General features: G+C 40.8%; 4 non-coding genes across 4 annotated transcripts; all 4 read right to left on the reverse strand.

Moving 5' to 3' along the window:
- Nucleotides 1-7,505: 7,505 nt before the first annotated feature.
- On the reverse strand, nt 7,506-7,719 carry LOC143729994 (small nucleolar RNA U3). Its single transcript, XR_013200237.1, has one exon. It is a non-coding gene; the product is annotated as a small nucleolar RNA U3 (small nucleolar RNA).
- A 985-nt stretch (nt 7,720-8,704) lies between these two features.
- Nucleotides 8,705-8,918, reverse strand: LOC143729920 (small nucleolar RNA U3). The gene has a single exon (XR_013200171.1). It is a non-coding gene; the product is annotated as a small nucleolar RNA U3 (small nucleolar RNA).
- A 1,469-nt stretch (nt 8,919-10,387) lies between these two features.
- On the reverse strand, nt 10,388-10,599 carry LOC143730017 (small nucleolar RNA U3). The gene has a single exon (XR_013200256.1). It is a non-coding gene; the product is annotated as a small nucleolar RNA U3 (small nucleolar RNA).
- Nucleotides 10,600-10,752: 153 nt separating this feature from the next.
- On the reverse strand, nt 10,753-10,966 carry LOC143730168 (small nucleolar RNA U3). The gene has a single exon (XR_013200390.1). It is a non-coding gene; the product is annotated as a small nucleolar RNA U3 (small nucleolar RNA).
- Nucleotides 10,967-17,225: the final 6,259 nt, after the last annotated feature.

Consider the following 17,225-nt stretch of genomic DNA (forward strand, 5'->3'; position numbering starts at 1 on the left):
CTGCCTCTCTATGTGAGGAAAGTTTTGCGTCAAAAAATGTTTTTTTCACCGCACTTACCACATGAATAGACATGCAAAAAGTCAAAACTGTTTAGTACAGCCCAGTTTGTAAATAAGTTCAATAATCAATAATAAATCTAAAACTAAATGGATTTACAATGTTACGATAGGTAATAATAAAGATCAGGACACAACATTTAAATTCAAATGAATGTGAACATTTATTTTCCAGCCTAATTGATAAATATTTTCTTATTTTCTTTGTACAATAAAAACAAATCTTATGATACAATAACTTATAACATATATACAATAACAAAAACACTACCTACATTTGAAAACACTGTAAAAAAACTTTCATGGACAGTATGCAGCACAATACAGTACACGAAAACAGGTTTAGAAAAAATGAACATTCGCTAAAAAAGAAAACTGCTTTAGAACTATTAGTTTCAGTAAACAAAAAAAATAAATAAAAAACTTAACGAACAAAATCAGGTTGAAAAGTTTTCCCCAAAGCTCATTTGAACGGTGCAAACACCCCGCAATATTCACTGACGTTTATGCACAGTCCACACAGGTAAACACCGCCTTTCGTGTGCAGCTCCCACACACCACTTTACGACATTTGGCACATGTCTCTTTGGTTTTATTTTGTTTGCAGTACCTCCTTACTTGGCACTGCCGCCTTTTCTCCATCTGCTGCTGCTCCTGCCCGGGTCCTGGCTCTCGCACTACCAGCTGTGAGGTTTTTGATCCCATGTGGTCGGAGCGAAGTTCGCTCCCAGTCGCATGATGAAGTCCCTCCGTGAAACTTGCTCATTTGTGCACTTCTTGAACAATATGTGTGCGTTGATTGCAGCCAGGTCGAGGATGTTATAGAAAACAGCTACTGGCCATCTACGGGAGGGTGCTTTTACTGAATATTTTCTAGCCATTTGATCTACAACGTCTACTCCTACCTTGGTCTTGTTGTAGTATGTTAACGTCTCTGGCTTTCTTTTCTGGCCACTTGTGATGCCAACAGCTGTGTGGACAGTGCTGAGGATGCAGACATTCTTTTTTTTTTTTGCCCTGATACACGTACAGTGTTGCATCGCCACTTTTCAGCACCTCTGTGCTGAACAGCGGCATTTGCGCCTTTATGCACGGGGGGAGCTCTCGTCTGCTCTTGTTTACCGTGTCAACCAAGCTGGTTTTCTTGGCCTGAAGTGCCTTTGCCCATTCAAAAGAAGTAAAAAATTGTCGGTGGTGACGTTTCTTCCCTTCCCCAGGTATGGCTCGACCATTTTCAGCACCACACTGTCTGCAAGTCGTTGACCTGGCCTTCTCTTCTCGTCTTTGCCCAGATAAGGCGCACCGTTTACCATATATTTGGTGTCGACATCGGCAGCAAGCCAGAATTTGATTCCGAATTTGTCCGGTTTGTTTGCAATATACTGTATGAAACTGCACCTTGATTTTGTAGGGAATAGCTGCTCATCCACAGTGATGTCGGCACCAGGCTTGTAGCAGGCGATGCAGTTTTGGACAAATTTATCCCAAACATCACTCATAAGGGCAAACTTGTCTCGCAGGCGTGTGCGTCGGGTTTCCCTTCTGTCGAAACGAAGGAATCGCATTATTTCCTGAAACCTGTTTCGGGACATGGTCTCCTTGAAAAAAGCGCAGCCCCACTCGGCTGACCAAAAAGTCGCCAAATCCATCCCTTTTACACCTTGCGCACCACGAATGTAAATTAAACTAATGAAGGCTTTTAGCTCTTCAACTGTCATGTCCCATAGGTTGTCCTCCTTGACTCGATGGGCCTCAGCTACAGTGCAGTCCCTGATGTGTTTCAGCATGCCATCATCCACCAAACACAAAAAAGCTGTAAGGGCATCTTCAATATTGCGCTTGGCGTGCGCTGTGGGGCCTGCCGCTTCTGTTATTACATTTTGGCATTGTCGCCTTCCTCTGTCTTCACCCAACTTTAAATAGGTCCACACTGTGCCGTCTCTCGCCGTTTCATGCCTTTGGGCTGAAAGTGGGTTTATTGGGCCAGGCTCGTCATCTCGTGGTGGACTGCGTTGTCTTGGCACAGAAGGCACATTTGATGGATCAGGATTTTGCACTATTGCCCAAAAAAAAAGATATAGAAAAAAAAAAGAACAGAACAGACTAATTATTTTTTAGTTCATGAAATCATAATCATGATAGGAATAATTATCCCATATGATTTCTAATAGCCTGACAAATAATAATAGCAATAGAATAATAATAATGAAAAGGTGTGTGTGCCGGTGGAGGTGTGTGCCTGACGTAAAAATGTGAATGACTGGATCGGTCATCAGGAAAGTTGCGTGTTTGCGTTGGTAACAGTGGTGGGTGTGTGAGGGGAAAATGAATATGATAACCGATCCGATCGGTAAAGCTATAGCCTACATTAGGTAGTTAGAGATGGATAACTTTACTTTGAAGTTACGTTACAACGATTATTGAGCTAGTCTGCCTCGCAAAGTATAAAAAGATAGCGAAGAGAAATATACCTGGAATATTATCCGATGGAACAAGGTCAGTTCCAGGATCGGAGATGTCCAGCCGGCTCTTTTTTCGACGGGGAATGAATTCATTATCTGAATCACTCTCAGCGCTGGATCAACTGTCCAGGGACCAAGAGACATCGCTGTCCCTATCCGTATCTGCTCCTCCATCAGACTCCTCATCGTCAAGCATTCTAAGCATGGCTAAAACCTCTGTGGCTGTCATTGTTCTTTTTGATGACATTTTGTTAGCTCAAATGTATAATATTTATTAGCGTCGGAATAGCGTGAACAAAAAAAGCCAAATCGTTGCTATGCAACGGGGACACTCATTACAGAGGCGGGAAATGTAGCGGAAGTTTTATGATATCTAATGCGTGCGGTCAAAATGACCACCATGGCCATTCAAGGTAGAAGAGACAGACGGCATCGTAGACGACGCCACATGTCACCTCCGATAAATATTTATATTATTCGATGACAGATTTATCAATTTTCTTACCGTTTTTTCCAGCAGAAAGCTAACGAGCTAGCCATCACGTCTTGGATATTGTCTTTGGTGTCTTTCTAGCCTTTACAGAAGGTTTTCTATCCAGCCTGGAACTTGTGCATCCTTTCGGAGTTTTTCAGCAATAAATCCAAACGTTTATTTCCAACTTTGATACACGTGAAGTCCATAATTTATAAATATTCCGTCATTTTTGCCGCTAACTCGATGCGAGCTGCCATTTTGGATAACACGTGATGGTTTTTGACCAATTACAGGCTGAGCCGTCTTAAACATTGGTGTGCGTCATTATGCACGAACCAAGCTCTGATATAGTGGAGAGAGAGAGATGCACGGAGACGCGCGTTTCACAGAGAAACACAGAGAAATGGATGTAAATCGAGCGCTGGCCTTTTTTGATGCCATGCAGGATGATGGATTTTCAGGAGAACAGAGCTTTTTGACAGATGAGAAACTAGATTACCAGGATAGACCCAGCTGAAGTGCCATTTATTTATTTACTGTAAAAAATTATTATAGTAGTATAAATGTAATATAAAAGTATAAAAAGAATATAATAAATAAAATAGAAATGCAAAGCCTGTGATGTGGCCCTCTTTGTGATTGCTGATAGGAACTGTTTTGAGGATTGGGACCAGTGAATTTCATGAGGCCCAAAACGCCTGGACTTCTTTTGGAAAAATGTAAATAGCTTTGGTTCTGTACAAGTTATAATGTTTATTCCTGTGCTCCAGGACTCCAAAGACATGAACAAACTGTTTTCCAGAGGAAATTTGATTAGCTTTTATTTATTTGTGTGTGATTTCAATAAATATTTGAGTGATTCAATTTCCGATTTATTTTTTCATTTGTCTTTATGGTCCCATAACTTATTTTACATTCAGGTGACATCAGTGTAAAACAAATATGCTGAAAGTTCAAAGTACCAGTGATGTGGTATTGTATCTTGGATGAGACAACGTTTGCTTTATACAAAGGACGCTGTGACACGGGCCCCAAGACGAGGAGAGGTTTAAGCTGCCACAAAACACAACCACAAGAGAGACGGGAGCCGGGTTAACAGAAATGATCTTTTATTTAGCCAAGAACTTAGGAATTTAAACTAGTACTTAGGTTCCTCCCGGGCTGTGGTATCAACAAACCGGGCTTTGTTCACCACATCTGTTACAACGCTAGGCCACCTTAAAGGGGGAAGACAGAACTGAAGAAAGGCAACATCATTAAAGAAGATTTTGCAAGTATAACTTTGTTTGCTTACTCTTCAGTTGGTTTCTCTCTTGGCCAACGTGTGCTTCAGCACCTCATACTGAAGGATTCTGTCCTTCAAACCATCTAACCTTGAGTGAAAAGGGTATCTTCCATGGCCACAGAAGAATAATTATTTCTTCGCCTGTACACAGAAGAATAATTATTTCTTCGCCTGTACAGTACTTTGAGCCAGTAGCAAAAACCGTGATCGTAAAGTGACTTGTATTGCAAACAAAACAGAACCAAATACATATTATGTACAAGTTTTATTAACTAAATATAGATATTTATATGAATATAAATAAACTAAACAACATACACACATGAATACATAAATAGGGTAGTGATAGGATGAAATTGGAAACCGGAAGAGGGTCTATGAGAAGAACCATCAGAATTTCATTTTCACATTTCATTGAATTGAATACTTAGATTTGTAGTGGTAACAATTCTTGAAGTTGTTGAAAATTTAAGTCGTTGATGGTTCCGGCAGTGTCAAGTGGAAGTTGGTTGAGGGTTCTCTTTCTCCAGGAACGCACGACTGGTTTGGTCAGGGCCTGGGGCCCTGTTGAGGCCATGGCGAGCACCCAGGAGAAGTGAGGAAGTCGGAAGAGTGGGTGATTGGAGTCGTTGTTGGTTGGAGTCTTTGTTCCAAAACTCCTGAGATTGTCCTTGGTTCTTTGTGAGAGAGTCTTCTCTCTCCTGTCTGAGCCCATATCTGGTTGGATCGAGGCCTGCCGGGCCCTGGGGCCCCCGTGGAGGGGGAGGGGGTTCCCCAGGATCACCAGAGCAGTGTTGCGGCTGGATGAAAGAACTAAGAGAGAGAGGTCACATGTGGACTGTCTCTAATAAGGCCTGGAAAAGATCCTCCCCTAAGGGTTGAACTCGACCAATCAGAAAGGTGACATGTCTGAGAGGGAAAGTGGCTCTTAGTTGATTTACGGATCTTTGTCCCTAGCATGATTATACCTTCATTAATGCTCAGATAGCTATAACACATCCACACTGCATTCTAGAAGAAGGTGATGTACATCAAAGTGTGAGTCATTAAATGAGGATTAATTAGGTAGGAGGCATGATACAGGTGAGGTTACATTGATTGTTAGTTGGTTGTATACCAGGATACATACCATAATATATACCTAATAGTACACGAGACAGTAAACCATTTACACTTTGTGTACACTTTGTTTCTTTCACAGTTTTATGCATGTTCATTTATAGATCAGTTAGTCTATGATTAATGCAGCAAAGTCTGTTTTAAAGAGGGTTTCTGTTTCATAGTCTCTCTCTTGAGTATGTGGCCACATTCCTCGGAGGTCGTAAAATCTCCTTATCATGCCCTGTAACATGACACTGTTTCTGCCCTTGTGTTTGTTAATTTGGGCTGTGTGAGGAGTTTCATAAACCTTTGTATATAATGAATAATTAGTATGTGTCTGATTGGTCCATACCCTACACTCTAAAACCCACTTTTTGCAACTGCTGTCTTAGACAACATGCTGTTCTGCATTTCAACAAAGTTTGCTGCATAGGACCTACAGATAGGGATGGCTGACGCGAAACAGTCGTTCCGAAGCTTTGCGAGATCCCGAAGCGCAGATGTTTCGAAACACTGATTCGAAGCGTGATTCAAAACACCCATGTCACGTGACTATGGCCAATCGAAGCCTCGAAGTGTTTCACTAAATGTTTCATCAGGTGTGATCCGCCGAATCAGCGTTTGATTGACACGGTCGGAAACAGACCACACAATCGCACATCTGTATAAAAGTGAAATCAACGCATATTGACCTCGTGGGGTTTTGTGAGAGGAGTTTGATTTTGAGATAGTGGATTTTTGGTGATATAGTGACATTTATAGTGCGATTTGTTTAGTTATATTTAGGCTTACATTTAAATTTACACAACACATTGACTGATAGGCTAGAGACACAGAGTATACATATAGTGACACATTAATAGATACATAGATATAAATATATATAGACAGCTAGATTAATAGATAGATAGATAGATAGATAGATAGATAGATAGATAGATAGATAGATAGATAGATAGATAGATTAAAGATAGCCTACATATATAAATACATATATTATAGATACATTTATAGATACATGTCTAAATACATATATTATAGATACATATTATATATATACATATCTAAATGATAGATTGTAGATACATATATCTAATTACATAGATAGATTAGAGATACATATCTAGATAGATTTGGATAGATAAATAAAATGGAGGCTCCCCAGAAGAGATGCCGTACATCTGTGGTGTGGGAGCATTTCCATTTAGAAACCCCAAATAAAGTGAGATGTGTGTATTGTGATCGGCAGCTCGCCTACTGCAACAATACATCATCCATGATGTGCCATTTGAGGAGCACTCATTCTGCCATTTTGCAGGGTGCAGAGGATGGCATTCCCCCTGTACCTAGGCCTGCTACTGACACTGCTGGGCCATCTAAGCAAGGTATGCATAGATGTATCCATCACCATCAACATCATCACCATCACCATCAACACCAGTAGAAACACAGGGCATTTTATGGGAACTTTTTGATACTCGTATCCATCCAACCCAGATGATGCACAATGCTACAGCTGATGCCACAGTGGAAGTAAAAAAATACATCAACGATGCGTATTTGCCCAGAACTCATGATCCACTAATTTACTTGAAAGAGAGAGCAGTAATCTTTCCTCATTTGTATGTCCTAGCTAAAAAAATATCTTTGCATGCCAGCAACAAGTGTCCCTTGTGAGAGGATTTTTTCAAAGGCTGGAGAAATTATCTGTAAAAAAAGAAGTAGGCGAAGTCCTTCCACAGCAGAAAATTTAATATTTTTGAATAAAAATATGTAAAAAAGTGAGACATTGTGGCTTGATTTATTTTATTAATATTCATTTTGCAGGACCAAAATAACATTATGCACAGGGAGGAGCCTATAGGTTACAAGATTCACATATTAGAAAAGTACAATAATAAAAAAACAACACATTTTCATGGCTCGTCAAGGTTGTTTCAGATCAACACCTGCAAGTGACCACTAGGTGTCACCGTTGAGACGGGTGTCAGATTGATTCGAAGCCTCGAAACAATGTGGACCATTTGGTTCAACTGTTTCATTGCTTCACGAAGCCTCGATCTGCCCATCACTACCTACAGATGCAAAAACAAAACAATTCCAATATGAGAGTTAAATACCAAACACAACTCAGAACATACTCCTTTCTTCAATATTGCAAAAAGCAATACAGAACACTCATCAACGACACAGAGCTCACAACCAAAGTCACTGCTCTGTGCCCAATTCATGCTCAGAAACGAGCATCATGACTCTTCTTCACAGGTTGGGAGACAAGCACTTTCGGAACACATTTCCAAACAAGGAACTATAAAAATGATCCCTGAAAATATACTCTTAACAGTTTATAGAAACTCAATTGGCATTCCATTCTGCTGCGCTTCTCCTCTAAAATGGTTTTGCGTAGTTGAATTTTGTAGGCGCTAAAGTTTACGTGACATTTTAGCAGACACATCGAGGCCAAAAGCAGAAAGGACTTCCACAATCTCTTTGAAGCCTACTGTTAAGATATGTGAAATACAAACAACAATCCATAATGTCTTACTTTTTTGCAGCATAGCTACCCGTATCATGCTTTGTAGTTCATTCGTTGAAGCCAAATTTAGAAAACCTTTAATAGAAGTCACACACACATTAACAATTCTTTATGTAGACATTTAACTCTTCTTACTCTTCAGCTGGTTTCTCTCTTGGCCAACGTGTGCTTCAGCAACTCATACTGAAGAATTCTGTCCTTCGAACCATCTAACCTTGAGTGTAGCAGAGTTCTCAATTTTATGGTGACCTCCATTAGGCCATCATTGCCTACAGCTGTGGGTGGTTCCAAGTTTGGAGTGTGAGTAGGTGGAAATGTTCATGATTGATGTATTTTCCTAGCCTAGAGCTTCTCCATTGGTCCTGGGCTCCTCTTTCCAATATTTGACTGCCACAAAGCGTTCCAGAAAAGCTTCTAAAACAATCCACTTTCTCAAAAGGCACAAATGTCAAACAACGCTCAGATCATACCCCTTTCTTCAACATCGACAACAGCAACACAGAAACTTCAACAACGACACAGAGCTGAGGTCCAACGAAAAAGTCAAAAACCTACCAACAATTGCTAACTTAGGCATTTCAGAAACTTGATGTTGATTGCATTCTTAGAAAACTTGCGATGGCTGACCTCGAACTGGGGACATATCCAAAGCTCTCTTTACTCTAAAACCCACTATTTGCAACTGCTGTCTTAGACAACACACAGTTCTGCATTTCAACAAAGTTTACTGCATAGGACCTACAGATACAAAAACAAAACAATTCCAAAATGAAACTTAAATACCAAACACCACTCAGAACATACTCCTTTCTTCAATATTGCAAAAAGCAATACAAAACACTCATCAACGACACAGAGCTCACAACCAAAGTCACTGCTCTGTGCCCAATTCATGCTCAGAAACGAGCATCATGACTCTTCATCGTGGGTTGAGAGACAAGCACTTTTGAAACACATTTCCAAGCAAAGAACTATAGAAATTATCCCTGAAAATATAGTCTTAACAATTTATAGAAACTCAATCGGCATTCCATTCTACTGCGCTTCTCCTCTAAAATGGTTTTGCGTAGTTGAATTTTGTAGGCTCTAAAGTTTACGTGACATTTTAGCGGACACATCGAGGCCAAAAGCAGAAGGGACTTCCACCATCTCTTTGAAGCCTACTGTTAGATATGTGGACTACAAACAACAATCCATAATGTGTTACTTTTTTGCAGCATAGCTACCCGTTTCATGCTTTGTAATTCATTCGTTGAAGCCAAATTTAGAAAATCTTTTAATAGAAGTCACACACACACATTAACAATTCTTTATGTAGACATTTCAGAAACCTGACGTCATTTGAGCACTTAGAAAACATGCTATGACTGACATCGAAATGTGAAATGAACCCGGGCTCGTTTTTTCAATAACACCTGATTTTCATATCTGCTGTCCTATCCGAGATGCAATACCACATCGCTGGAAACATTTCAAGTGTTTGCAGTGATATTGTATTGGATCTTGGTTGAGACAACGTTTGCTTTATACAAAGGATAATGTGACTCGGGCTCCAAGACGAGGAGAGGTTTAAGCTGCCACAAAACACAACCACAAGAGAGACTGGAGCCGGGTTAACATAAATGATATTTTATTTAGCCAAGAACTTAGGAATTTAAACTGGTACTTAGGTTCCTCCCGGGCTGTGGTATCAACAAACCGGTCTTTGTTCCACATATCTGTTACAACGCTAGGCCACCTTAAAAGGTGAAGACAGAACTGAAGAAAGGCAACATCATTAAAGAAGATTTTGCAAGTCTAACTCTGTCTTCTTACTCTTCAGCCAATTTCTCTCTTGGCCAACATGTGCTTCTTCAGCACCTCATACTGAAGGATTCTGTCCTTCAAACCATCTAACCTTGAGTGTAGCAGAGTTCTCAATTTTATGGTGACCTCCATTAGGCCATCATTGCCTACAGCTGTGGGTGGTTCCAAGTTTGGAGTGTGAGTAGGCGGAAATGTTCATGATTGATGTCTTTTCCTAGCCGTGAGCTTCTCCTTTGGTCCTGGGCTCCTCTTTCCAATATTGGACTGCCACAAAGCGTTCCAGAAAAGCTTCTAAAACAATCCACTTTCTCAAAAGGCACAAATGTCAAACAACGCTCAGATCATACCCCTTTCTTCAACATCGACAACAGCAACACAGAAACTTCATCAACGACACAGAGCTGACGTCCAACAAAAAAGTCAAAAACCTACCAACAATTGCTAACTTAGGCATTTCAGAAACTTGACGTTGATTGCATTCTTAAAAAACTTGCGATGTCTGACCTCGAACTGGGGACATATCCAAAGCTCTCTTTACTCTAAAACCCACTTTTTGCAACTGCTGTCTTAGACAACACACAGTTCTGCATTTCAACAAAGTTTGCTGCATAGGACCTACAGATGCAAAAACAAAACAATTCCAAAATGAGACTTAAATACCAAACACCACTCGGAACATACTCCTTTCTTCAATATTGCAAAAAGCAATACAGAACACTCATCAACGACAAAGCTCACAACCAAAGCCACAGCTCTGCGCCCAATTCATGCTCAGAAACGAGCATCATGACTCTTCTTCACAGGTTGGGAGACAAGCACTTTCGGAACACATTTCCAAGCAAGGAACAATAAAAATGATCCCTGAAAATATACTCTTAACAGTTTATAGAAACTCAATTGGCATTCCATTCTGCTGCGCTTCTCCTCTAAAATGGTTTTGTGTAGTTGAATTTTGTTGAAACAAAGTTTGCTGCATGGGACATACAGATGCAAAAACAAATAATTACAAAATGAGACTTAAATACCAAACACCACTCAGAACATACTCCTTTCTTCAATATTGCAAAAAGCAATAAAAAACGCTCATCAACGACACAGAGCTCACAACCAAAGTCACTGCTCTGTGCCCAATTCATGCTCAGAAAGGAGCATCATGACTCTTCATCGTGGGTTGGGAGACAAGCACTTTCAAAACACATTTCCAAGCAAAGAACTATAGAAATGATCCCTGAAAATATAGTCTTATCGGTTTATAGAAACTCAATCGGCATTCCATTCTGCTGCGCTTCTCCTCTAAAATGCTTTTGCGTAGTTGAATTTTGTAGGCGCTAAAGTTTACGTGACATTTTAGCGCACACATCGGAGCCAAAAGCAGAAAGGACTTCCACACTCTCTTTGAAGCCGACTGTTAAGATATGTGGAATACAAACAACAATCCATAATGTCATACTTTTTTGCAGCATAGCTATCCGTTTCATGCTTTGTAGTTCATTCGTTGAAGCTAAATTTAGAAAATCTTTTAATAGAAGTGTAGCGACAATGAGTCTTACATTAAATTAGCTCAAATTATATATAGGGAATTTAATAATTAATCATGAATGATTAATATATTGCACATTACAGTTAAATTATCGAAGCTGAAAATAGATCGATTGTATATATGAATGATCACCATAATGGCTTATGGTTCGTCATTAATATATCAATAGTCGTATTACAGATCGATTATATGAGATAACCTTAAATGGAATTAATTTAGTTATCGAACAATCTGTTTGTCCAGCAAACGGCCATAAGATTCACTCATCAACTTCCCAATAAAAGTTATCACTTCTTATAAACTCCAAGAAATATTAATTTTCTGGCCGTGAACATTAAATTTCCTGTGTTTATAAAATTAAACTAGCCTACTCAACGTAGTAAATAATAAAGCTTTTGTAGCTAAAGGGTCGAACATTTCATTGACTTTGTAAAAATGAGCATTTTAGACAGAAAGAAATCAAGAATATAATGGTTTTAATAATTGGAATAATAATACATTGAACTACAATTCACACATAATATATATGTATATACAACCAGGGCAGACAGAACGGAAGACATTACAAACACGAATTTACAATAGGATGAGAGAGGGAGAGAAAACGAGAGAGAGAGAGAAATATATATATATAGAGAGAGAGAGATAGAGGATGAGAAAGTCAAACTAACGGTCAGGTGATCGCAGCATGGCAAAAATCACAGACAACGTAACCCTTAGAGAGGCAACAAGAAATCACATCAATCAAATCAAATCAATAACCTATACTTGCGTATGGTTCTCTTTGTGTGAGCTGAAGAACGCAGAGTCGTATGCGTGTTTGTCCTTCGGCGCTATAGGCTTGTTCTCTCGTGTCTTCCGGGGCGAGCAGACTTGCGGGAAGTTTTAAAGGTTCACCGAACGTGAAGTTACCAAGGAAATAGTTCAGAGTTCATCTCCCTCGGGAGGGAGAGGCGAAAAATGAAAATAAAACTTAGTAAAGAAAGAAAAAGAAAAGAAACGCGGTGTAAAGCTCCCTAAGGAGCCATGGGACCGGAAACCTCTCACAGGGAAAGTGCTCTCTGAGAAACTTCTGTGTCAGTCTCTTATAGAGAGGAAGGGTTCACGCCTGCTTCGCGTATGTGAACCAATCATCTTAGAGCATCTCGAGCGGGAAAAGTTCTTCTTTGTCTTGTCAGGATAATTTATGATGGTATAACATTTTGTCATTTCTAGCCAGAAAGATTGTACACACAGAACAATACATTTTACTGTAATATCCTATGTATGACTTGTTTAGTCAAAACAAGACGGTCAAACAGGTACCAAGAATGGCCGGAAAGAGTAGAAGAAACATGAAGTTACATTCATATGCAGAATTACACACATTTAATGTTCACTCACATGACTATAAAGCCATAATACCGGCTACCATGACCTAGGAAAGATCAAATTCATGTTTATACATTTCTTAAGTGGTTATACTTATAGAAAATATATAATTGCAGAGTCTATTCCTCTTTCTTTATCAGAATTCAAGTGGGAGCTGTGATTCCCTTGCAATTCCTTTTGGGGGTCATAAAGTTTTATGACCTAGCAAGAGGGAGAGTTACAGAAGATGATCCTGTTAGGTAATCTTTCTTTAGAAATACACTTAAGATTTGAAGTTACAGACCAGTCTCCAATTACATCTATAGAATAAGACAAAACTAATTAGATATGCATGCATACAGGAAGGTCAGACACAATACTGTGTTATATACATTAAGGACATTCCTATCCTAAGTTGCACACAAAGGACGTTTGTGTGCGGGTATGTGTGGTGTGTGTGTGTGTGTGTATCCTTAGGTATACTGTCCATCCGTGGTGTGCACCACGTGAGGGTTTCGAGAACAACGGGGACCTGTTTCTTGATTGCGCAATGCGTCATTAATGGTTAATCAATGACCTGCTGGCAGACATTGGGGCACCATTTCACATGATTCAAGGTTTTGTGAATTAAACATATATGTGACCCGCTCTGGCGAAATGAGTCGGAAGTCGCTACGTTCTATTTTGAGATATGGCCGCTTACAGTTATTAACATTGAAAATATAGATTTTTTTATATTTTATATATTAGATATTTTTTTTTACCTTATATGAAAGAAAAGGTCTTCAACATGAATCTCCCAAAGTGTCATCACCACAGTAATTGCGAAAATGCACTTAAATGGCTGTTTAAGTTGACTTGCAACTCTTAATCTCACAAAGAATATCTCGAATAACGCTGTTTTAACAGCCGGCTCAACCGAGGATTTCGCACAAGGATTTTCCAATGTTTTGGTATTCCCTGAAACGTCATGATCTCAGTTATCCAAATATGGTGTGAAAACGTCAGTCCCTTAACCTATCAAAATGTTCAGAGTCTCCTCAGTTGCCAATAGGAAGCCCTGTTTACAGCCTTGTGCAACGCGATTGGTCCACCTACCATCCTGTCAGATTTTCTCCAAAATATCTCCTTAAAAAGTTTGCGTTTCACTTAATACTTTGTATTCAACCTTGTCATTTTTATAGTGTAGTGTGCCATACCGTGTGTTTAATGTTTAGGGTAATGTCGTCTAAAGAAAGTGAAATAGCTAAAGCATTAAACTCCGTTGACGCCTCCAATTTGCGCTCTGCTGCTGGCCAGAAAGACTGGATAAAGCTGGTGAATGACTACTTTGGATGTAGTGATGTGCCATCTGATGACACTGACAGCGATGAAGACAGTGAAGACAGTGACTTTGACTCACAACCGACTTTGGAGCCTGCTACCCATACTGGCGATGACAACGACGTCGACGACAACATTGAGGACTTCTCGAGCGAGCAGCCTGTCACTGACATAGGCGAGGTGGAGAGGGTTATGTCCACCTGTGAAGCAGTGTGTGTGGGTACGGTGAATGAAAACCGAGAAGATGAGATCACAAAAATTTGTGCGTTTTCTTGCAAAGGTTGTAAACTAAACAATGGGCAAGAGTGTTTTAAATCTTTCGAGGAGGACTTCGTTTTCGACCTTCGATTATCCTTGGCGTCTCTTTCTGAATACGAGAAAGACCTAATTCTTCTGGGGAAGATCAGCTGTCACTTCCAGAATGATAAATTCACGTGTTCGACGAAGAAAATCCAGCGAGAGCGTCAACATCAAAGGTCGGAATATTACTTGGATGGAAAAAGAATTTGCCGTGAAACATTCAAGTTCCTACATTGGTAAGTAGGCCTAGCTTTACAACCATTACACTTATGCGACTGACCAGAAGTATGTTCTTGATTTTACTGACAGTAGCTTACGTGATGTTCCCGTTAAATTTCAGCATCAGCCAGAATAAACTGACAGCTCTGCTGAAACACTACAAGGAACACGGCTTGAGCCCACGAGTTAAAATGTCTGGAGGTCGCCAGAGAAGAGATCAGAGACTGCTCACACATGACGACATCTGCCGTGTTGTTTCGTTCATCGTGTACTTCGCAGAGCTTCACGCATTGGTTCTCCCTGGTCGCATTCCCGGGTATAACGTTTCGATGTGAAGTTGCTGCCATCTCATCACACCAAGGCGACAGTTTTCCGTGCTTATGAAAGCGCAATTAAGGCAAGAGGTAGGTGTTATCCAATGTCGTAGTGGTACAATAAGAGGGGGGTAAATGTAGTAGGCTATGCAGAATCAGATGTTTAAAAAGACATGCAGAACATGTTTGATGATGGAAGCTTATTGCTGTGATATTAATCCTGTAAGGCCTGTATACTTGTAAACTTACTCTTAATCATAGTCTGATGGTTTCCAGGACTTAGCGGGTTCAATCTTAAATCAGGATCCAAGTGGGATTTGGCAATGTTAATAGTTGCATTTGAAATTATGTAAATAAGCCTACACTGCAAATAAGCCTATGCTGAAAAAACATAAGTAGATCTACCTTTACTGATTACAACAGCATTAAAAAAACTGAGATGTTGAAAACAGTGCATTGATACAGAAATTAAGCAAGCCTTTCCCTACTTTGTTTTATCAGAACATCGTGTGGTGAGTCTTGTGACCTTTCGACGCCTGTGGAAGACCCTTGTGCCCTACATTGTGCGTACAAAGCCAATGACTGACTTGTGTTGGCAATGCCAAAAGAACAACTCCATCATTTACAAGTCCGCTAACCTGACTGAGGCAGAGAAATCCAGTCGCTGCAGAAAACAGGAGGATCACCTTGTGAAAGTCACCCTAGAACGTTCACTCTATCAAGAGATGGTCCAGAAAGCTAGGGATACCGTGAAAAACAATGCCATTCATGAACTCTGCCCATGTGATCCATGCTCCCAAGACATCACGATGCATAATTCCTTCGATTATGCACAGCAGGTGCATTATCCCTCTGACCCTCTTCAGCCTGGTCCCATGTATTTTTTGACACCCCGCAAGTGTGGCTTGTTTGGCATCAACTGTTAGGCCATTCCCAGACAAGTGAATTACCTTATTGATGAATGTGTATGCACCACAAAAGGAGCGAATGCTGTGGTGTCATTCATTGACCACTTTTTCAAGCATTATGGCATGGGTGAAAAGGATGTGGAGCTGCATTGTGACAACTGTACAGGACAAAACAAGAACAACACTGTGTTGCAATACCTGCTGTGGAGAGTGCTTCATGGTTTGCATGAAACAATCACATTAAATTTTCTCATAGCAGGACATACAAAGTTTGCACCAGATTGGGCATTCGGGCTGGTAAAACAAACGTATCGCAGGAAGATGGTTTCCTGTCTGAATGACATTGTAGATGCTGTTAGAAGTAGCACACAGACTGGAGTCAACATCGCACAACTTGTCGGGGGAGAAGATGGGAAAGTCGTTGTGAATCAGCGTGACTGGAAGTCATTCCTCAAGCCATTCTTCCGACCTCTCCCTGGTATAACCAAACACCAGCATTACAGGTATGTAGATTACATCAATAACGTGCTGATATATGTAGGTAATTGTTAAAGTGTGTGCGCGTGTGTGTGTGTGTGTGTTTGTAAGAATGAAGGATTTACTCTTTTTTTTTTTCTCAATCTTCTGTATTTTCAGAATGAGCAAAGACTATCCTGGCTGGGTGTTCTACAAGGAATTTGCCAATTCTGAGGAACGTGGAATATGTCTGCTCAAAGAGGATGCACCACCAATGCAGAGACCCCCTGCTGTCAAGCCTCCTGGTTTGGATTTGAAACGTCAGGACTATCTTTACCAACACATTCGTGAGTTTTGCACTGACAATACAAATGAAGTTTTATTAACTAAGTTCGGGAGGAGCACGTTCAGATAATTAACACGAGTGGACAGCAATCAGCAATCAATGATAAGAGGGTACATATAGACTCAGCAGTCTTACCTCGATCCATTGACAGTTTGCAGCATTTAGTATTCGCTTCTTTGCTCAGCTACTTGCAACTATGTCTCCTACGAGCTCCTCTTCCGACGAAGAAATCACCAGGGGTGCATCTTCTCACTCCGTCGATCCCACGGTCATCCCTCCTACGCCGGTCGGCGCACTTGAGCCCCGGCCTCTCCTCGCGGCCGCACACCGGCCCGATCAGCCCGGCGCTCATCAAGACGCCATGACCAGTCTTCGCCGCCCCCGGCAAGACTTCCATCTTCTTCCCCAGCTTCCTCCTGCCGCTCGGCCGTCCCGACAATCCCACCCATCGGGAAATGGACTGTAGCTGGATTGAGGCAAGCGCTGGGTAACTCCGATTTACAAGCTTCAAGGAAAATGAATAAAGCGGAGCTGTATGATTTGTATGTCTCCTTAAAGTCAACTCCTAAGACGACCCACAGGCACAGCAAAGCCCGCAGGGCTCAAAATTCGCCTGCCCAGTCACCACCCTCGTCTCCCTGCACAGGACGCGGCTCGCTTCGCCCATCGAGCCGCCGCAGCAACAGGCCCTCAGCGAGCCAGGGCCGCGCTCCAGTTTTCATTACGGCAGGTCCACTACCACCTTTT

This window comes from Siphateles boraxobius, unplaced genomic scaffold (assembly GCF_051911475.1).
Source record: "Siphateles boraxobius isolate OS27281-9 unplaced genomic scaffold, OSU_SipBor_1 8, whole genome shotgun sequence".
Lineage (NCBI taxonomy): Eukaryota > Metazoa > Chordata > Actinopteri > Cypriniformes > Leuciscidae > Siphateles > Siphateles boraxobius.